Here is a 23,100-nt window from a genome sequence, read left to right on the forward strand (position 1 = left end):
CATACAAATCTCACTTAAGTACTGTATGAATTTCTATGGAGGTAACTTAATTTATTTAACCATTCCCCTACTAGTTAACATTGAGGTTATTACTAATTGTTTACTAATATAATTAATGCTGTAATTAATATCTTTATATATATTTTAAAAGTAGATCTTTAGCACAATAGATACAGATATAAATAGACATGTGCAGATTCTTGTTAAGCAGTTTCCAAAATTGGACTACTATGTCCAAATAATATATAAATCCATATTTGTTTCAATATATAATTCCAAAAGAAGATTACACCAATGATATTACTATTACTAATTTTGTTAAATTCCCATGCCTCTCACATACAATCCCCACAATAGCTGTTTTCATTTTTATGAATCTAAAGGATGAAATACATTGTTGTTTTATTCTGTATTTCCCTGATTTCTAGTGAGATAGACCGTCTTTTATATGAATAGGGCTTCTTTTGTGAATTGTTACTTTAGTCTTTGTCCATTTTTCATGACTTCATGTATCTTTTGCCTATTAATGTGATTATTATTTATATATGATGAATATGAAACCTTTATGCATTCTACATGGGGCTTACATTCTTTGATATATAATTAATATGATCAAATCCTTTACATTCCTACTATATTAGTTTGCTAGTGCTGCCTTAGCATTTCTCTCTTCATTTATTTATACACTCTTCTAGGTGCTGGGGAATAAAGCAATGACCAAAAGAAGCAATATTCCTTCCCTTATGAGGCATCACTACTAGTGGGGTGAGTGATACAGACAAATGGCAAAGTCTATATATAAAAGCTTACAAACTGTTTGACTGTTCGACCGGTAGCTATGACGCTCACTGACCACCAAGGGGCAGACACTCAATGCACAGGCATGAAAACATTAATCTCAGAGAGAAGGGGGTGGGGGAAGGGCGGAAAGAGATTAACCAAAGATCTAGAGGCCTGCACCACTGGGGTTCCTTGGCCTGGCCTGTGGGGATTGGGCCAAAACCAGTAGTCCAACATCCCCCAAGGGGACCTGTATTGCGAGAGGGCTCAGGCCAAGCCGAGGGACCCCACCGGTGCACAAATCCGTGCACTGGGCCTCTAGTAAAGAAATAAACATAATGTCAGGTTATTATATAGGGTATAGAGACAATAGAAACAGGGCAAGGGAAAGGGATGGAGAGGCTGCTGTATGATACAGCGTATTCAGGAATGACTTTCTCTGATGTATTGACATTGACCAGAGACTTGAATGAACTATTAGAATATGTTATAGGACATATGGGGTAAGAAAATTGCAGACAGAGGAAAATGTGGGTGCAAAAGTCCTAAAATAGGAGCCTTATTAGTTTTGTTTGATGAAGAAAAGACAGAACAATGCTGGCTAGAGTGCAGAGAGAACACACTGTGGAATGTGTGTTATGGTATTAATTCAAATGATGATTTTTTCATGGGGTCCACAGAGAACCTCATCAGGTGTCATTACCACATGCAAGTGTTATACTCACAGCTCATTTATCCTCTTGGAAAATTCTGTTAGTCAAGATAAAATCTGCTGAATCTAAAATGTTTTCCTTAAGTTCATTTTATGTATTATAATTATTACTATTTTATTTTTGTCTGCTTATGACTGATATACTTGCTATCTCTTTAACCTTTTTAACATAATTTTAGATTTATTTATATAAATAGGATATGGGTGGCATTAGATTTTATTTTTTATAAATTTGGGAGTTTTAGTCTTCTTATTGATTTTTTTTTTAATTCTCATTTATAGTACTTATTGATATTAGATTTATTCCAATTATGTTCTGTTTTTTATATACCATGATTTTTTTTTCTTTTCTTCTTTATCTCCCTGCCTGACTTTAATTGATGGCAATTATTTATTCCATGACTTCCCTATATCATATTTTACTGTTTTCAATTTGTTGTCTTTGTTCTTCTATTTGTCTTCCACTCTTTTCCTGCCTATTGTGGCTTTAATTGAGCATTTTATATGATTCTGTTTTCTCCCCTTTCTTAGCATAATCAGTTATACTTTTTAAAATATTTTTAGTGGTTTCCTGAGAGTTTGCAATTAACTTTTATAAGTAATCCAAGTACATTTTTAAATAATCTTCTAATAATTCATGTGTAGTGTGTTTCCTATATTAACAAAATAATTCTAATTTCTCCCTTTCATCCATTATATCATTGTTGTCATTCATTATAAATAAGTCTACACAAGCATATGCGTGCACATATGTGTATCCTATCTAATAAAAGAGTAATATGCAAATTAACCACCACTCCACTACACCCACAAGCCACGCCCACCAGCCATGCCCAGCAGCCATGCCCACCAGCCAATCAGGAGCAAGTATGCAAATTAACCCCAACCAAGATGTCTGCGGCCACGGAGGGAGTAGGAGGGAGGCTAGGGTTGCCCCCGATGAAGGAGGAAGCCAAGCTTTCCACACACCTAGGCCTCCGCTTAAGGCTACAAAGTTTCAATTATAGAAGATAAATAAATCCCAACAGAAATGGCTGCCACCATGGAGCGAGCAGGAGGCTTGGCTCCACTCCAGGCTACAAAGTTTTGATTGTAGAAGATAAATAAATCCCAGATACCAGGGCCTCTGCTTGGGTCACCAGGGGGCGTGGCTGGCCTGCAAACCACCACAGGCCCCTCGCCCAGGCTGCCCTACACCCCAAGGGAACCCCCACCCTGCTCCAGGACACGCTTCAGGGCAAACCAGCTGGCCCCCACCCATGCACCAGGCCTCTATCCTATCTAATAAAAGAGTAATATGCAGATTGACCTTTTATTAGATATCCTATCTAATAAAAGAGTAATATGCAGATCACTCCAACATACAAGATGGCTGCACCCATGTGGTCAAAGATCCTGCCCCCATGTGGACTCAAGATGACCACCACAAGATGGCCAGCAGGGGAGGGCAGTTGGGAGGAACCAGGCCTTCAAGGGAGGGCAGTTGGGGGTGATCAAGCCTGCAGGGGAGGGCAGTTAGGGGTGACCAGGTCGGCAGAGGAGGGAAGTTGGGGGCGACTGGACCTGCAGGGAAGGGCAGTTGGGGGGGACCCAGGCCTGCAGGGGAAAGCAGTTGGGGGTGACCAGGCCTGTAGGGGAGGGCAGTTAGGGGCAAACAGGCTGGCAAGGGAGTGGTTAGGGGGTGATCAGGCTGGCAGGCAGAAGCAGTTAGGGGCAATCAGGAAGGCAGTCAGGCGAGCAGTTGGGAGCCAGCAGTCCTGGATTGTGAGAGGGAGGTCCCAGATTGGAGAGGGTGCAGACTGGGCTGAGAGACACCCCCCCTTGCATGAATTTCGTGCACCAGGCCTCTAGTATATACATATATGATATGTGTGTATGTATGGAGATATACATGTTTATATGTACATATGCATATGTAGACATATAAGCATATACATAATGTAACATATTGTTGCTATTATTATTTTGAACAGATTTTATCTATAGATCAATGGAGAATAAGAAAAGTTTTTTTTTTACTTTATTCATTCTTTGATATTTTTCATTATATAGATCTGAGTTGCTGAACTATATTGTTTTTCTTCTCTCTAAAAATTTTAATATTTCTTGCAAGATAGGTTTATGGGCAACAAATTTCCTCAATTTTCATTTGTCTGAGAAAGTCATTATTTCACCTTCACTTTTGAAAGATAATTTTGGTGAGTACAGAATTCTAAGTTGGGTGGGGGGCTTCTTTATCTCTCAACACTTTAAATATTTTATTCCACTCTCTTCTGACTTACATGGTTTCTGAGGAGAAGGCAAATATAATTCTTACCTTTGCTCTTCCATAGGTGTTTTTTCTCTGGCTTTCAGGATTTTTTTTTATTATCTTTGATTTTTTGTAGTTTGAAAATTATATGGTTAGGTGTAATTTTTTGACATTTATTTTGCTTGGTGTTCTCTCAACTTCCTGGATCTTTGGTTTGGTGTCTGCCATAATTCAGGAAAATTCTCAGTCATAAATGTTTCAAATATTTCATCTGTCCTTTCTCTCTTTTATCTCCTTCATTAATCCCATTACACATGTTACACCTTTTGTAGTTGTCCCACAGTTCTTGAATATTTTATTCTGTAGGGTTTTTTTTAATTTTTGTTTTCTTTATTTTAGTTTTAGAAGTTTCTATTAAATTATCTTAAAGTTCAGAGATTCTTTTCTCAGCTGTGTCCAGTGTACTAATAAACCTATCAAATTCTTTATTTCTGTTACGGTGCTTTTTGTCTATCTTTTTGTTGTCATTGTTGTGGTTCCTTTTTGGGATTTTCATCTTTCTAATTACATTTCCCATTTGTTCTTACATTCTATCTATCTTATCCATTATCAACATATGAATCATAGTTGTTTTAAATTTCAGATCTGATCATTCCAACACCCTTGCATGCCTGGTTTCAATGCTTTCTTTATCCCTTAAAAAAAATTTTTTTTTTTGCCTTTTACTATGCCTTGTAATTTTTTCTTGATAGCCATACATGATATACTAGGTAAAAGAAATTGCTGTAAATAGGCCTTTAGTAATGTGGTGGTGGGGGGGGGGGTAGCATAGGAAGCACTCTATAGTCCTAGGAGTAGGTCTCAGTCTTTAGTAGCCTATGCACATGGACTATGAATTGTACATGTTTCCCAGTCTCTTTCTTCCTCCTTAGGTGGGAGAGGATGGCTGGAGAAGAATAGAGTTGAGTATTTCTCTTCTCTCAACCTAGTTAGGCTCTGATAATATCCCAGCAGGTTACACTCTCAATTAATTAACTTCTCCTGAGGTCAGGCCTTGTTATGGACAGAGTGCTCAGGAGTATTACAAAATGGTTCATTTTCCCCTCCACCTGCTGGAAGCACAAGGGCATTATTCTAATATTTACTGTGAAAACTTAAATTTCTGGAAATATAACTCACAAAAGTGTGGGGGCTCCCAACTACTGAGCCTCCCTGGAGTTTTTAACTCTCAGACCTGTCCACTCTGAGCCTCTAGCAATTTGTCAAATATGATTCTGATTTTCCTACCAGAAACTGGTTCCCACAGCTCATGAGTTTGTCCTGGTAAATTGTAATTCTCTGTATTTGCCTGTCGGTCTCTCCAATTTTGTCTTACTACCTTACTTCTCTTATGGCTCTAAGAAGAGCTCTAAATTTTTCATTTTGTTCAGCTTTTTACTTGTTTTAGGACAGAGTGGTGATCTCCAATTTCTTTATATGTGAAACCAGAGCTTATATCATATTTTAAATCCTCAGATTTAAGACCCTATTTTAAAGGGTTGATTAAGAGTTATCTCCTAACAAGGTGGGTTTGTTAACCATGAACCTAAGATTCCAGAGAGAACATAGAAAAGTGAAGGACGGGAGTAGTTGACAATTATGTCAAGCAGGAAAGGAATTGTTAGTTTGTCAAGATCCTGGAAAGGCTTGAAATTTGGGGTTATCTGGGTCATCCCTACATATCTCCATTAGAATTTCCAGGCTATCACTCTTTTTTTACAACCAGTGTTCTAATAGTCCCATAAGAGCCCATGTAATATTTCAAATTAAAATAGTATAGCTTAGCAATTTACAAAATTGAATTATTATTGATTTTTTAGTTATTCCAGCAGTGTGAAAGCAATATTAAAAAGTTTTTAGGCCCTGACCGGTTTGGCTCAGTGGATAGAGCATTGGCCTGTGAACTCAAGGGTCCCAGGTTCTATTTCCATCAAGGGTATGTACCTTGGTTGCGGGCAAATACCCAGTAGGGGGTGTGCAGGAGGCAGCTAATCGATGTCTCTCTCTCATCAATGTTTCGAACTCTCTATCCCTCTCCCTTCCTCTCTGTAAAAAAATCAATAAACTATATATTTTTTTAAAGTTTTTTAGATAATGTGATATTTATCTTTCTCTGACTGGCTTTTATTTCGCTTAGCATAATGCTCTCAAGTTCCATCCATGTTGCAAATGGTAAAAGTTCCTTCTTTTTTATAGCGGCGTAGTATTCCATTGTGTAGATGTACCACAGTTTTTTCATTCACTCATCTGCTGATGGGCACTTAGGTTGTTTCCAAATCTTAGCTATTGTAAATTGTGCTGCTATGAATATAGGGGTGCATATATCCTTCCTGACTGGTGTTTCTGGTTTCTTGGGATATAGTCTTAGAAGTGGGATAACTGGGTCAAAATGGACACTGGGGCAGTGGGAGCTTGCCTGGGGTGGGAATGGCTTTGGAGGGGGACTAAGCGGGGAAAAAGGAGACATATGTAAAACTTTAGACAATAAAAAAAGAGGGCTGAAATAAATGAGTATTTGTTAACATAAAATAATAGAACATTTTAATGAAAATTAATATTTTTTCTTGAACATTAACTTAACAGACACTGAATAACTGCACAAATTAATAAGTGTAACCCAAATAAACCTATTTTTCTTGTTCTCTGAAAAAAAAAAAAAAGTTTTTTAGTAAAGTCCCGTAAGTCCCTGGGTTGTTTGTTTTTAGTCTTTGATTCTTTTTTTTAAAAAAATTTATTTATTGATTAAGATATCACATATTTGTCTTCATCCCCCCATTCCCATCCCCCACCCCTCCCCACGCATGCCCCCACACCCCTGTTGTCCTTGACCACTGGTTAGGTTCATATGTATGCACACAAGTCCTTTGGTTGATCTCTCCCCTTTACCCCCACCCTCCCCTACACTCCCTCTGAGGTCTGCCAGTCTGATCCATGCCTCCTTGTCTCTGGGTCTGTTCTTGTTTATCAGACTATATTGTTCATCAGTTCCCCTAGATGAGTGAGATCATGTCCTACTAGAAATACACTTATAAGAACCAAAAATGAGACAAGCAATAATGGTTATGCTGCAAGGCAAATGAATCAGTCTGTAGTGAGTTTCTTTCTAGGCCAACAGTTCTTTTGAGACCCAATTTCAATGTCAAACAGTTCCTCATGTGTATATGTTGCCGGAATCCACATGGTCTCAGAGTTGTTTTCTGAAAATATACAAACATATTCTCGACCAAAAGTTAATAAAGGAATATTTTCTATAAATTTTACTTGGGATCCTTTTTCATCTTTTTGCCCAAATGATTTTCCTCTGGCTTGTTTTGACACCATGTGTGTTTTTCATGGGTGTCTTGCTGTTAGCATTACAATTAATTTTCTAAAGTATAAATTTTCTAGATGTAATTTACTTACAGGATATTTTTCCTTACATGATATTCTTCTACTATCCCCCCTTTTTTGATTTAAATATTAGGAGGCTTTTGAAAATTTTATAATATAGTCTTGATGGCTTTTAAATTTTAATTTTTTGCACTATAATAAGACTGCTTTAGGTTCATTACATGTTATGCAATTTTATCATGAGATGAACTACCAATAAAAATTTTAGATAACACTTTAGGAACTGCTTTTTGTCCAGTATAATTAATTTTTCTAGAATATTCGCTTACTTCAATTAGCCAATTTAAATTAGCCTGAAAACTTGTCTACTATTTTACTGTCAAATTTATTACTCTAACAACAATCTTATTTTACCCTATAAATATTAGTGGAAATGGTTATTTGCCTTCTTGAGTAGGCCCTGAGCATTCCTGGTGGTAGGCTGGATTTAGATATCAAAAACCCACTTCCCCACACCATGGGTACAAGACATCTCAAACAAGTCTTGTTGTAGTGAGAGGGTAGCTGCTGTCGGCCAAGTCTCTGTCTGTTACCCGGGTCCCGATTTGAGCTGAGCATGGGAAGTTAAGCAGCCATGGGGGCAGGAGACTTCCCTCAAAAGGGGTGAGGGTCTGTGCCCCACCTCTGTTGACCCCCAAGTTCTCTCCTGATGGCTCCTCTTCGACTGTGCCTGTCTTAGGTTGTTCCTTCCCTGAGGAATCTTACCCGTCTGAGGAATGGATAACCAGCCATCCTCCGGGGCCAAGCAGGGTGATGTGAGGTTCAGTTCTGTCTCCTTGGTACCCTATGCCCCCGTGGCCTCCAAGCCCAGCTCCTGCCTTGGGATCCCCTCGCCTGCTGGCAGGGCCCCAGTACTGATCACATATCTTGGGGAACCTGGGTTTCTTCTCCAGGGAGGACCCAGCTCGCCCCACTGGGCGAGAGACAAATCCATGGTACCAGTCATCATGAGGCTTCAACCTCAACATGAACAGAAAGCTCAGGCAACAGCTGTGGGCAATTGGATTGTGAGAAGAGGGTCCCTCTTGGCCAAAAGGTCAAGAGGGACCAATATAGAATGATCAGATGCTTTCCCAGGAGGCCCTCTACACAATGGAAGGGATTAAATCCTTTCATGTCCTTTTTAAATTGCTGCCAGACATTCAAAGAATTAATTTGTAAGTTTGCTTGGGATAATTGTATATTATGCTGTTGTAATTCTCAAATATCAAGAGGTGTGTTATCCTTGTCTCCAAGCACCAAAAAGATGATTTCTTATTGATCCCCAAGGGTGCGAGGTACTATTATAAGTAATGGGAGTAACACAAATCTGGGAAAAACTTGAATGACATTGTAGAATAATATCATGTAAGGATATTCTTTGCTCTATGCCAGTGATGGGCAACCTTTTGAGCTTGGTGTGTCAAACTTCACCAAAAAACTGAGCATAATTCGGGTAGTGTGTCACTTTGAGGAAAAAATTAACTCCAAGACTCTAGTCGCAAATGTTTCATCCCCAGGAGCAGCAAATGTTTCATCCTCGGCATGCGGCCACGTGTTATCAGAAATGGCTACATGTGTCAGTGCTGACACACGTGTCATAGGTTCACCATCACTGCTCTAGGCCATGGCAATTCCATTTCAAACTGGCTGTCCATTTCTTTTTGTATAGACAAGGTCTTAGTTACATTTTCTGCACCTCTCCCAGGGGCAAGTAGAAAGGTGTCCACACAAGCCAGAAACCTCTCTTTAATTTTAAACCTCTCTTTAATTTTTTAAAGAGGCAGTGTTTTGATTTTGTGTCATACAAAAGGGAAGCTGGGTGGAGACCCCTGTGTAATTATACTTTCTTGCCCCTCCCATGGATGACCAAGGTGTTTGGTATTATTGGTGACTACATTAGGCGGGGGATCAGCCCACATAAGAGCTCTTACCCATGAAGGGTCAGGAGCATTAGTCTTTGATTCTTTACTCATGATTTGAGCCGGTAATTTAGAACATTGAGCTTGTCATCTGTTTCTTTAATCTCTCTCCAATATAGAAAGAGTCTTATGTCCCTTATATTGTTCATAGGCAGTGATTACAAATTCTCAGAAGCTTTGTTTTCAGTCTATACTTTATCCTAGGAAATTACACTTGATTTTTTAATTAACTATTTTATTTCTGTCTATTATGGGTTACCAGAGTTACATGCCCAAATATTAGTGAGATTGTTACTGATGTCAAATAACCAATTGTTAAGTCTCATTTCCTTCCAACTCTGCCTCCTGCAACCACTATTGGTACCAATTCCTATATTAGTGATTTTTTTTCATCCCAAATGGCAAAACCTATTATATGTAGCTTAATTAGAAAATTAGTTCATTTACAGACTTTATGACAGACAATGCCAGACAGTCATGTTCAGAGGCAATGTAAGGAGCTACTTTGACAAATTATCTTATGGAAAGCAACTCAATGAAGCCCTGCTGCTTCCACCCAAAAACACAGTCATTAAAGTACATCTGTGTATTCTGGGCACTTGAAGTTTAAATTTCTGTCTCTCTCTCATTGAACACTGTCTCTGCCAACCCCTTGTCAGACCTGTCCACTCAAAGTCTTACAAGAGTATATCTCAATGGGAGAGCCTATATCATATACACGACTGAAAGGAAGGCTGGAGAAGTAAGTTTGGGATTTCAGGCTTGGGCATACATATTCAGAGACAAAAACTCTCCAAACAGAGAATGGATGTGCAAAAGGTTCAAAGCAGCCAAAAAGCATACTTGTCTCCTATCCATACCACTTTCTAACACAGAAATACTTATTCATGACTTCCCTGTACAACTCTCCCTATTCTGCATTCCTGGAGTTTGTAGTGACCTTTCTTTTTTCTTATTGAAAAGAACAAGATAAGAATTCATTTTAGTCCTAAGATTGTTTACCATATTTATCATATTATTTGTTATAGTAAATACACTTTTTTCCTAAGGATTTTTTTGACATTTTAAGACTTCCCTAATTCATTCTGGCTTACTGCTCAGCTGCTTTCCTCAGATTTCTTCCATTTGCTCTTGTGGTTTAGTTGCCCTGTTTCTTGGATTCTATGTACCTTCTTTCTTGGATTTCTTCTGCTTTTATAGATTGCACTCTTTATTAATTTTCTCAGAAAGAGTACATGAAGGAAAATTTTGAGTTTGTCCATGTCTGAAAATTATTTTATTTTTCTCTTTAACTCTATGAAAAGTTTGGCTATGTGTAGAATTCTAGATTCAATATTCTTTTTCGTCAGAGCAGTGAAGACATTGGTCCATTTTCTTCTAGCACGTAGTTGATTGTAATTGTATTGATAATGATAATTCTTCTAATTTCTTTGGCAGTACCCTATTTATGTAACTAGGCAGTAACAGTATTGGCTATCACACTATGGTTTTAACTGCCAAATAGTATTTTATTGGGTGTGAGAAAAAGAAGTGATGAAAAATTTCCACTATAAAAATATTTTATTAGTAGTAAATATACTTAGTCCATGGAATGATAAAGAGACAAACAGAATGAAAAAGAAATGAGAACAGGAGAGTATTGTATACTGATTTCACATAACTTTTACCATTCACTATCTCACAGTTCCTTCCCTTCTTTTTCCTTCCTGGATACAGCCAACCCTCCTTCTTCTAGCACAAAATACCACATTCCTCACAGCAAATATAGAGTCCATTCTATATTCTTCTACTAGGGTCAGTGCTTTGTTAGGAATTCTGGGTTCAGCCAGAGAAGCAGATCCAGTAATATTTATTTTATACACATGCATACCTACATATACATATACATATACATATACATATACATATACATATACATATACATATACATATACATATATATATATACATTTGTTGCAGGTGATTAATTAGCTTACTCTATCACAGGGCTGGCTAAGCAGAATTTTTAAACCATGCCTGTCTCAACATCTAATATTGGAGCTTGAAGTCCATAGTCAGGCTAAGAAGGGAAAATCATGAATATGAGCTGAAACCCCATGAGAATGAGCTGAAACTCCATGAGGATGAACTGAAACTCTTGTCCATTCTTGTTGAGTGAAAAGGTTATCCTGCAGACGCAGCTTTTTTTTTTTTTTTTTTTTTGCAGAGTTAAATATACCCTTGGCCCAGGAATCAGAAAAACTGAAGGTGAGTCTAGAGAAGGTAGAGTAATTGCAGGTCCAAATGCTGCTTCAAGCCTTTGAGATGAGTCAGTCAGCAACAAAGTGGGTCAATGACAAAAATGGCTGCTTCCTTTCCTGGTTCTTCCATATCTTGCAAGAATCTCATTGCTCACCCTAATTAGAAATGGGAATTCTGAGTTATGTCATTTTCAAACTAACCAAGTGACACATTTCAAAGCTGTCACAGTTCCCAAAAAAATGATAAATTATTTACCCTGAAATCTTATCCACCACAACTAGAAACAAATCATCAGCAAACAGCCCTCAATATGATCTCTCCACAGGCCTAAGAAAATGAGTTAAGTAAAATATGAACCTTAAGGAAACAATGATAGGGTTTTATATATGGGTTTGTTTAATGCTGGCTTTTTCAATAATTACCAGTGGAAATCATTTTTGTTTAATTCTGAATTTTATTAGTAGCTTCTGAATCATATAGTAAAACCATAATGGTAACATATGCAAAGTTTTTCTCCATTTTATTATCTATGTCAGAATAATCATCATTTGATTGGTCTAAAAGTAGCATCCACTATTACCAGAAATTGAAAATCACTTTAAATTATAATCTGTTAGAATACCAGTCTTGATTTCTCCCGTTTTGATGGTGTCATAAGCACCAAGACTTTATAGAAGCATTAATAATTAAACTCACAGCTGGGTTTTGTCAACACAATCAAAGACTAATGAAAGCCAATTAAAGCTGAAAGCAGTGGTTGGAACAGCTCTGGAATCATTCTGCTGCTGCTCATATAGGCTAGGTCATTATATGGTGCTCCAACTGTATAACCCAAAATGGAAGGAAAATGAAATTCCACTGGTCTCCAAGAAACACATAGGACCTGCTGAAAGCATTGTATACAAGTTAGTGGACTCCATCTATCACAAATGGTAAGCCATTTTTAATTAAAACAAAGGACTTGGCAGATAAAGTGCTAAAATGTTATCTATATAATAAAAGTCTAAGCAACCATTATGGCAGAACAGCCAGAACAACCGGTCCCTATGATGTGCACTGACCACCAGGGGGCAGACGCTCAACACAGGAGCTGCCCCCTGGTGGTCAGTGCGCTTCCACAAGGGGAGTGCCGCTCAGCCAGAAGCTGGGTTCATGGCTGGAGAGTGCAGCAGCGGTAACAGGAGTCTCTCCTGCCTCAGCAGTAGTGCTAAGGAGCAGCGAGCAGGCAGGTGGTAAGGAGCAAGGATCCCAGACTGCGAGAGGGATGTCCAATTACCAGCTTAGGCCCAATCCCCAGGGTGGGTAGGCCTAAACCAGCAGGTGAATATCCCCCGAGGGGTCCTGGACTTCGAGAGGATGCAGGCTGGGCTGAGGGACACCCCCCCCCCGCCACCCCGTGAACAAATTTCGTGCACTGGGCCTCTAGTTCTTTAATAATGAAATGGAACTGATACTTTGTTCAATTTATAAATCAATTTGTTTAGAAGCTATTTTTTTTGAAGAAAAAAAAAAGAGTGTTTTAATGCTAATCACTTTATATTTTTGAAAGGTGCCTAAATCTCCAACCAGAATGTATTAACATGTTCTTAATTTGGTAGAGGCTGAATTTACAGCAGTGAGTTTGGAAAACTAAAATATAATCTCCTGTGAATAACGCTTTCATTGAAATAGATACATCCTCATTTTAATTGACTTATCACATCTTGCATTGGTTTCCACAGCATGCATTCGTACACACACACACACACACACACACACACACACACAAGGTTTTAGATAAATTATACAAAAAGTAATGTATGCTTTTACCAAAGTGATGTAATAGAATAATTTCTTGAGAGAGAACTATTTTAGTTGGTATTATGAAGCTAAATTTCTTGGAAAATCTCATTGAATAACCTAAAATAATATATTCAGGTAGGAGAGAATGTGACAGCAAACCAGGTGTTGAGCCTCATTAAAAATATCTGACTAAGGGTGGGAAATAATATATTCTCCCCCATCAGACTAATTAGAAATTATATATATATATATATATATATATATATATATATATATATATATATATATATTATTTCACTGCTTTTAATGGATACTCTGTCTTATGAACTAATGACTCAAGTAGATGCTAAATTTCTAGATTGGTTCAGGATTTCATTAAATCTGTTTATACTACTAAGATGTTATGTAGAATAGCTTAGTATATTAAAGATGACAAATATGCTGATTTTATGTCAGGTTTCTTTATGTTTATTTAGTTTTCAAGGAGAATATCTTTTCTTGCTAATTCTGTCTAAAGAGTAGCCTAAGATTTTAAGATAAATATTTTACCATCCACTTGTCCATGTAAGTGAAGTTTGGATGCACCTATTAGATTTAACCATTGTCCATAACTCCAAATTTTAAATGCCTGTGTTTATCAAAAACAAGCCTTTTCATTTTATATACTTTCTAATAAGTAAATGTCACATTGAATTATATGTAGTTAAATAACATTAATACAATTCTGGTTATTTTTCTCTTGATTTTTGGAATTCCACTTAGTATTTCTTATGAAAAAGAATGAATACTGCTGAAAAACTTTTAAAAATTAAGACCTAAATTTGTTAATGTGAGTAAGTGCCTTATTCCTCTTTAATTGAGCTCAAGGGTATAGAAAGCCTCTGCTCTTGATCCTCCTGGCATGCATGGCAGTGGTTAGATCCTCTATAATAGACTATTACCCTGTGTAGCCCTTTGCATCCTTACAGCTATGCAATGAGGCCACTAAGCAGGGCTAGCCAATCAGTTTAGAATAACTGAGTGATCCAGTCAGGAGGGGAGGCCATACTAATGTGAAACCTTTTTCCAGAGTGCCCACAAAAGAACAGGAATTTGGAAAATGTCTCCTCCAAGATGCTGGTCTGCAAGTGGTTATCAGCCACCACTTGAGTCAGACACTAAATACTAACTGCTTTTCTGGACCCTAATCTCATAAAAAAATGAAACCATAGGGCTTCAGGAGGATCTACTGAGTCGATTAAAAAACTGTGGTACATCTACACAATGGAATACTATGCTACGGTAAAAAAAGAAGGAATTCCTACCATTTGCAACAGCATGGATGGAACTGGAGAGCATTATGCTAAGTGGAATAAGCCAGTCAGAGAAAGATAAATATCACATGATCTCACTCATTGTAAAATACAATGAACAACATAAACTGATGAATAAAAATAGATCCAGAGACAGAGAAGCATCGATCAGACCATCAAACCTCAGAGGGAAGGCAGGGAAGGGTGGGGGTGTGGGGGAGAGATCAACCAAAGGACTTGTATGCATGCATATAAGCATAACCAATGGACACAGACAACGGGGGGTAAGGGCATGAGTGGGGGGTGGGGGAGTAATGGGGTGATAAGGACATATATGTAATACCTTAATCAATAAAGAAATTAAATTTTAAAAAAGATCCACTGTTTCTAAGGAAGGGTAGATGCAAATGCATTCTTCCCTGGGGGAGAAGCAGGAAAAGCACTGATCCCAGGCTCTGGCATCAAACCAAATGGAAGTCTGCCCAACTAGAGGAGGAGCAGGAAATTCCTTCCTGTCCAAGAACAGGTAGAATTTAGCCGTCAAATGGAGGAGGAGCAGGAATGCTTAAAAGACCCATATCATAAGAGTACAGCATAGGAACTATAGTCAGTAGTATTGTAATAACTATAACAACTGCAGGGGCGGGCAGTTGGGGGTGAGCAGGCTGGCATGGGGGCAGTTGAGGATGATCAGGCTGGCGGGGGGGGGGGTATTTGGGGGCGAGCAGACTGGCAGCGGGGGACAGTTGGGGGCGAGCAGGCTGGCAGGCAGAGTGGTTAAGGGCAATCAGGCAGGCAGGCAGGTGAGCGGCTGGAGCCAGCAGTCCCGGATTGTGAGAGGGATGTCTGACTGCCAGTTTAGGCCCAATCCCTGTAAACCAGCAATAGGACATCCTTCAAGGGGTCCCAAATTGGATAGGGTGCAGGCTGGGCTGAGAAACAACCCCTCCCCCACCCTGTGCACGAATTTTTTGCACTGGGCCACTAATATATCCTACCTAATAAAAGAGTAATATGTAAATTAACCATCACTCCACTACACACACAAGCCATGCCCACAAGCCACTCCCACCAGCCAATCAGAGCGAGTATGCAAATAAACCCAACCAAGATGGCTACAGCCACAGAGAGCAGGAGGGAGGCTTGGGTTTCCCCAGTAATGGAGGAAGCCAAGCTTTCTGCCTGCCCTTGTCGGCCTAAGCCTCCACTCAAGGCTACAAAGTTTCAATTATAGAAGGTAAACAAATCCAAACAGAAATGGCGGCAGCCACGGAGCTGGAAAGAGCGGGAGGCTAGGGTTGCCCCCGGCAATGGAAGAAGCAAAGCTTTCCGCCCACCCTGGCCGGCCCAGGCCTCTGCTTAAGGCTACAAAGTTTCAATTATAGAAGATGCACAAACCCCAAAAGAAATAAATAGCTGCCGGCCACGGAGCAAGTAGGAGGCTTGGGTCCGCTCCAGGCTACAAAGTTTCAATTGTAGAAGGTAAATAAATTCCAGATACCAGGGCCTCCGATTGGGTCGCCAGGGGGCGTGGCTGGACTGCAAACCACCACAGGCCCCTTGCCCAGGCCACCCCACACCTCAAGGGAACCCCCCCTAATCCAGAACACCCTTCAGGGCAAACCAGCTGGCCCCCACCCATGCACCAGGCCTCTATCCTATCTAATTAAAGAGTAATATGCAAATTGACAATCACTCCAACTCACAAGATGGCTGCCCCCATGTGGTCAAAGATGGCTGCCCCCATGTGGACACAAGATAGCCACCACAAGATGGCCAGCAGGGGAGAGCAGTTGGGAGGGATCAGATCTGCAGGGGAGGGCAGTTGTGGGTGATCAGACCAGCAGAGGAGGGCAGTTTAGGGTGACCAGGCCAGCAGAGGAGGGAAGTTGGGGGCGACCGGGCCTGCAGGGAAGGGCAGCTAGGGGCAAACAGGCTGGCAGGGGAGCAGTTAGGCATCAATCAGGCTGGCATGGGAGTGGTTAGGGGTGATCAGGCTGGCAGGCAGAAGCGGTTAGGGGAAATCAGGAAGGCAGGCAGGCGAGCAGTTGGGAGCCAGCAGTCCTGGATTGTGAGAGGGATGCACAAACCACTGGGATCGGGCCTAAACGGGTTGTCGGACATCCCTCGAGGGGTCCCAGATTGGAGAGGGTGCAGGCTGGGCTGAGGGACACCCCCCCTGCTTCCGTGCACGAATTTCGTGCACTGGGCCTCTAGTATATATATAAAAGGCTAATATGCTAAGTGCCGCTCATCCAGAAACTGCCCGTCGATCAGTTGCTATGATGTGCACTGACCACCAGGGGGAAGACGCTCAATACAGGAGCTGCTGAGCTGTAGTGACTTGGCAACAGTGGTTCTGAGGTGAGGCACCCCAAAACCAGAGAGGAGAGAGCCTAATTCCTCACAGGGCCATGGGTTATGTTGTTGCTGGAGCACTATTGGTCCCAAATTTTACTTGCATTTGTGTTCCACACCCTGTACAGCAACTTTGCATAGTGCCCTTTCACACTCCAGGACCCCTCAGGTGATGTCAGAGAGCCAGTTTCGGCCTGATCCTCGCAGGCCAGGCCAAGGGACCCCAGCTGCCGGAGGGACCCCACTCATTCCACAGATGCTGGGGAGGGACCGCGGGAGGTTATCTCCAGGGCGTGTCAGGCTGATCTCACCCAGTCCCATCCCACCAGCCACCTTCTAATTAATTTCCTTTTAATGTACATGAATCCGTGCACTGGGTCACTGGTACAAAATTATTTATTTATTTATTTTTTATTTAATAAATCTTTATTGTTCAGATTATTACAATTGTTTCCCTTTTTTCACCCCCATAGCTCCCTTCCACCCAGTTCCCACTCCACCCTCTGCCCTTACCTCCCCGCCCACTGTCCTCATCCATAGGTGTACGATTTTTGTCCAGTCTCTTCCCGTACCCCCACACCCCTTTCCCCCTGAGAATTATCAGTCCGCTCCCATTCTATGCCCCTGATTCTATTATATTCACCAGTTTATTCTGTTCCTCAGATTTTTAATTCACTTGATTTTTAGATTCACTTCTTGATATATATGTATTTGTTGTTTATACTTTTTATCTTTACTTTTTTCTTCTTCTTCCTCTTATTAAAGAATACCTTTCAGCATTTCATATAATACTGGTTTGGTGGTGATGAACTCCTTTAGCTTTTTCTTATCTGTGAAGCTCTTTATCTGACCTTCAATTCTGAATGATAACTTTGCTGGGTAGAGTAGTCTTGGTTGTAGGTTCTGCTATTCATCACTTTGAATATTTCTTGCCACTCCCATCTGGCCTACATAGTTTCTGTTGAGAAATCAGCTGACAATCATATGGGTGCTCCCTTGTAGGTAATTAACTGTTTTTCTCTTGCTGCTTTTAATATTCTCTTTGACTTTTGCCCTTGGCATTTTAATTATAATGTGTCTTGGTGTGGTCCTCTTTGGATTCCTTTTGTTTGGGGTTTTGTGTGCTTCCTGGACTGGTAAGTCTTTTTCTTTCACCAGATGGGGGAAGTTTTTAGTCATTATTTCTTCAAATATGTTTTCAGTATCTTGCTCTCTCTCTTCTTCTGGCACTCCCATAATTCAGATGTTGGTACACTTGAAGTTGTCCCAGAGGCTCCTTACACTACCTTCAAATTTTTGGATTCTTTTTTCATTTTGCTTTTCCGGTTGATTATTCATTGCTTCTTTGTATTTCAATCTTTGACTTGATTCTTGTGTTCCTCTAGTCTGCTGTTGGGTCTCTGTATAATATTTTTTATTTTAGTCAGTGTATGTTTAATTTCTAGTTGGTCCTTTTTCATACCCTCGAGGGTCTCGTTAAATTTATCGGCCTTTTCTAGGAAATTCCTGAAAAACCTCATAACCGTGGTTTTGAACTCTCTATCTAGTCATTTCTTCTCCTCCATTTCTTTCGTTTGTGATCTGTTTCCTTGTCTCCACATTTTCGCTGCTTCCCTGAGTTGGTAGGATGGCTTTGTGTGCTAGGTGTCCTATGTGGTTCAATGGGTCAGCCTCCCAGTTACCCGAGGTGGACACTCTTGGTGCACCCCTTTGTGGACTGTGCGTACAGCCTTGTTGTAGTTAAATCTTGATTGTTGTTGGTGTCACTGGGAGGAATTGACCTCCAGGCCTATTGGCTGTGAGGACCCACTGTGTCTATAATGGAAGAATTGCTGTGCTGGAGACACACCTATGGGGCAGGACTTGTTCCAGTGGGGCTTTGGTGCTCACTGAGTCTGCCTCTTGAATGTGTCCCTTATGAGAGTAGTTGCAATCTGGTGTCGTCTCACACAGACCACTAGATACACTAGTGTCTGGATCTACAATGGGGTGCAGGTCAGCTACTGTCTGAGGCCACCCAGCAGGAGCTACAGCAAGAACTACAGTTTTCTCCTCTTTGCTTGGGGTTTGGAGGTTTTGGAGCTGTCTGACTGGAGCTGCAGTTTATTTGGTTAAGCTACGACAGGATAGGTGATTTATATGCAAAAGCCACTGCGCAGAGCTTGGGTGTATTTGTAGATTGTGCAAGGCGGGGTCTCAGGGCATCACTAGGCTAGGGCATGGCAAACAGCAATGGCTGCCAGTCAGCCTTTTCTGCCTTTCCGCGTTTCCAAGTTCCCGCGTCCCACACCCCAGCATGGTAAACAATGATTGCTGGACGCACCTCCGCAAGAAAATCCCCCTCACTTTCCGACCCGATGGCCGACAGTCCAGCTTCTCCCCTTAGGAGTTTGGGTCTCCCGCATATCCCCAGAAACTGGATTTCAGAGTAATCGAGAGCTTGTCTCCCTTCGGGTTGAAAAAAAGCAGCACATCCAATCGCCCGCCACCAGCCCGATTCACGTGCCTCCGTACCTCAGCTTTTCGGCACTTGTGCACGTGTCAATGCTCTTTTATCTTTCCTTCTAGTTGTAGAACTTCCACTCAGCCAGCTTTCCTGTGGTTCTGGGTGATAGATGTTTTGTCTTTTAGTTGTAGTTTTGAAATTGTTGTGCGAGGCAGCAGTTTAGGTGTTTACCTTTGCTGCCATCTTGGTTTCTCTATCACAAAATAATATTGAATGTAAACTGTAATTGGGAAAAAAAATAATAAAGGCCCTGTATTCAAGTCTCCACACAGGCCTGCATAATATTGAAGCTGAGCAAACAGAACTGAGAGCTTCCTTGATGCACTACCATGAGCCCAGTCTATTAGTGAAGAACAAGAAATGCCCTCTCTGTGGCACAGACATTCAGGGACCACTGAAAGCTGAGAGTGGAGTCAAAACGCAGAAAAATACTCTTGCATCTCAGGCCATATACAAAGCACAAGGTAATCGAAGCTTGCGACTTGAGAAATGCCTCTGAGGCAAAGACAGCTATGGAACAATATTGAAGAGTCTAACATAGATATGATTAGCATCCAAAAAGGATAAGAATAGTAGTGGAGTTAATGGCCAAGAATCTCCAAAGTTAGGGAAAGAAAATGGTATGGATCAACACAAAGCATATGAAAGTACTGAAAATGGTAAAATTGGAGATAAGTATAAAATATTTTTTCTTACTTAACCACTCTAAAAGATAGTTGAAAATTTAAATTTTATAGAAAACGGTGTATTTGAGGGTTTTATAACATTAGTAGATGGGTTTCTTGTTTACTGGCAAGATTAGTAAGAGGTAAAGTGTAATTCTCTAGAATTTCAATCCTGGGCCAGGCTTTGAAATTTAGGTGAGTTTATCATATGGATTATAGTCCTTAACTACTCTTTCTAGAACTTTTTCCCCTAGAAATACATTCACTAAAATACCTTCAATAGTGCACGCTAATTCTTCATAATTATCAATTCCAAGTTGCTCCATAACTATATATATAAAAGGCTAAGTGTCCATCCATCCAACCAGTAGCTATGACGTGAATGACCACCAGGAGGCAGATGCTCAACACAGGAGCTGCCATGACATGCATTGAACATTTAAAAATAAATGGCACCACAGACTTGACGCCAACAAACCAACACTGTGTCCCACTTATTTTCCCAAGTGGACACAGGCCCCACCACAACCCCAGAGTGACACCCACCAAATCACAGCCAATGCTGCTGAGACCCCATGGTGCAAAATGCAGCCCACAGCCCAGCCCAGCCCGGAAATGGTCGCTGTGGGCACTGGGTAATGACATCACATAGCAGCACCCAGCTTCCTCTCCCTAGCAACTAGCCTCCTTGGAGTTTCTTCAGCCCAGGAACACAACTTGCTTTATAGCCAGGTGCAAACACTTTACACTTTAACCAAATGTTTGTGAAGCATTTTCATGTGCCTCTCATTTGTTCCTCACAGAAGTCCTGGAGTAGGTAGATAGGAGACTCGATGGAATCCTATTTTCTCTTCATTAGCCAGAAGACAGAGATTTAGAAAGTTTAGAAACTTGACCTAACTGAAAAGAAGTAAGAAATGGTGGACCTTGAAAATGACTTCAGGTTTTCTCACTGCGCAGAATACAAACACTGCTACAGTTAAATATTTTGTTCTCCCTGTGTGATCTACAATAATAATCTGCTTTGTGTTGATATTTACTGCTGTGTTGCTGACAATTACCTGAAAGAGAAGTTGGGGTGCTTCACTGGACTGGAAAAAGTTTAGCTAAATCAGAAAGCAGGTCTAATTAAGCAAGTATATCTACTGTATATATCTTAAAAAGGCTAAGTTGATTCACGCATGCGTGATACATATAAAGGTCTCACTGACGACAATCACATGCATGTGTTTTGATCTGTCATTGTTGATCATGAATTTGGTTGACACTTCTATGATAAAGGGTGAATAGCAATATTAAAATATTTCTTCTAATTAATTTCCTTTTATTTTTTTAATATATTTTATTGATTTTTTTACAGAGAGGAAGGGAGAAGGATAAAGAGTTAGAAACATCGATGAGAGAGAAACATTGATCAGCTGCCTCCTGCACATTCCCCACTGGGTCTGTGCCCGCAACCAAGGTACATGCCCTTGACCGAAATCAAACCTGGGACCCTTGAGTCTGCAAGCCGACGCTCTATCCACTGAGCCAAACCGGTTAGGGCTTAATTTTCTTTTAATGTGCATGAATCCATGCACCGGGACACTAGTTTGGTTATGATAGCACTAGAGGCCCAGTACATGAAAATCATGCACTGGAGGGGTCCCACTGCCCAGCCTGAAGGCTCTTTTTCAGTCTGGGAGCCCTTGGGAGATGTCCAACTGCCAGAGGCGGGAGAGGCTCCCACCACTGCCGCTGCGCTTGCCAGCCATGAGCCTGGCTTCTGGCTGCACAGCATTCCCCCTGTGGGAGTGTACTGACCATCAGGAGGCAGCTCCTGCATTGAGCGTCTGCCCCCTGGTGGTCAGTGCACATCATAGCAACCAGTTGTTCCTCCGTTCAGTCGATTTGCATATTAGCCTTTTATTATATAGGACTAGAGGCCTGATGCACGAAATTCATGCAAGGGGGCTCAGCTCTCACAGCCCTGGCTGCCTTAGCTCTTGTAACCCCAGCTTCATCCAGAAGGTCATCCAAACAGTCGTTCTGGTGTTCGGCTGTTCGGTCGATTTGCATATTATGCTTTTATTAAGAAGATGATGAATTCAATATCCCAGTGGGAAAAACATACATGTATATGGAATGTCATTTCAAAACTATGCATATTGTGTGTGATGTCCCAGATACAAAAATATTAAAGAATATAATTGCCAAGCCCATCGTAGCACATCAACCACCTTGCTCTGTTGTGCTTTTTGTACTATCTTTACCATGTATGTAGGGAGTGGCTATAGGGTCAAGCCTCAGACTGACCTGTGGCAGAGCCACATACAAGTCCCATCTTGGAGGGCAGAGCCCTCCTAGCACAATTAAGCTTGACCTTATAGTCCTCCCTTGTTCTCTAGGAGGTGCAGAAAGTGCTGCCAAAACAAGGCTTGAATAACGAAATAGATTTGGAACTCGCAAGAACATTGTAAACATGTTGACCAGTCCCCTTGCTTTGATTTGTGTGATCTCACTATAAAATAAAGCTTCAGCTTACGGGCTGGGTCACTGTTTCCTCATCTAGGCACAGTGATCCTACATAGCCCCAACTATATTCTCTTGTCTGTTTTCTTTAATCCTTCACCACCCCTCCTAAGGTTAACCCCTGGCCAGTGCTGGACGTAGTTCACATGAGAGTGGGTATAGCTGAAGTAATGAGGGAACCACCATATTTCAGCCCCATAGTCTCCAGAAAATCTGTACTATTACAAAAAGAGTTTTTGGAATCAGTCCTCCACTTTCAACCATTTTCCTGATCCAAATCCATGTTGCTTACAAGGGAATCAGGATAAGGTCATTAGCATGTTTCCAAGGAGATCAGGAGTTCCTGCTTCACTTGCCAGTGTGGAATAATGAATGCACATATCTTTGTTTTATTCTTTCATCCTCCATCTTTCCCTTTCTCTCTTCTCCCTCCCATACCCATCATTGCAGTCCAGTGGGTAAACTTTGAGCCATCAGTTTGAAGATCACTGCCAGACACTGGGAAATCTCACCAATTTTCTATATTAAAGTGATGCATATGCATAAAGTTATGTTTTCGTCCTTGAATCTCTTCTTTTCCTCTGTAGACAGAAAGATTAAAAGAAAGGATGCATTTTCATGTAACAAGGATATGGATTTTTTTTCCTTTTTCTCTACCAAACATACTACATC

This window comes from Cnephaeus nilssonii (assembly GCF_951640355.1).
Source record: "Cnephaeus nilssonii genome assembly, chromosome: 5".
NCBI classification, from domain to species: domain Eukaryota; kingdom Metazoa; phylum Chordata; class Mammalia; order Chiroptera; family Vespertilionidae; genus Cnephaeus; species Cnephaeus nilssonii.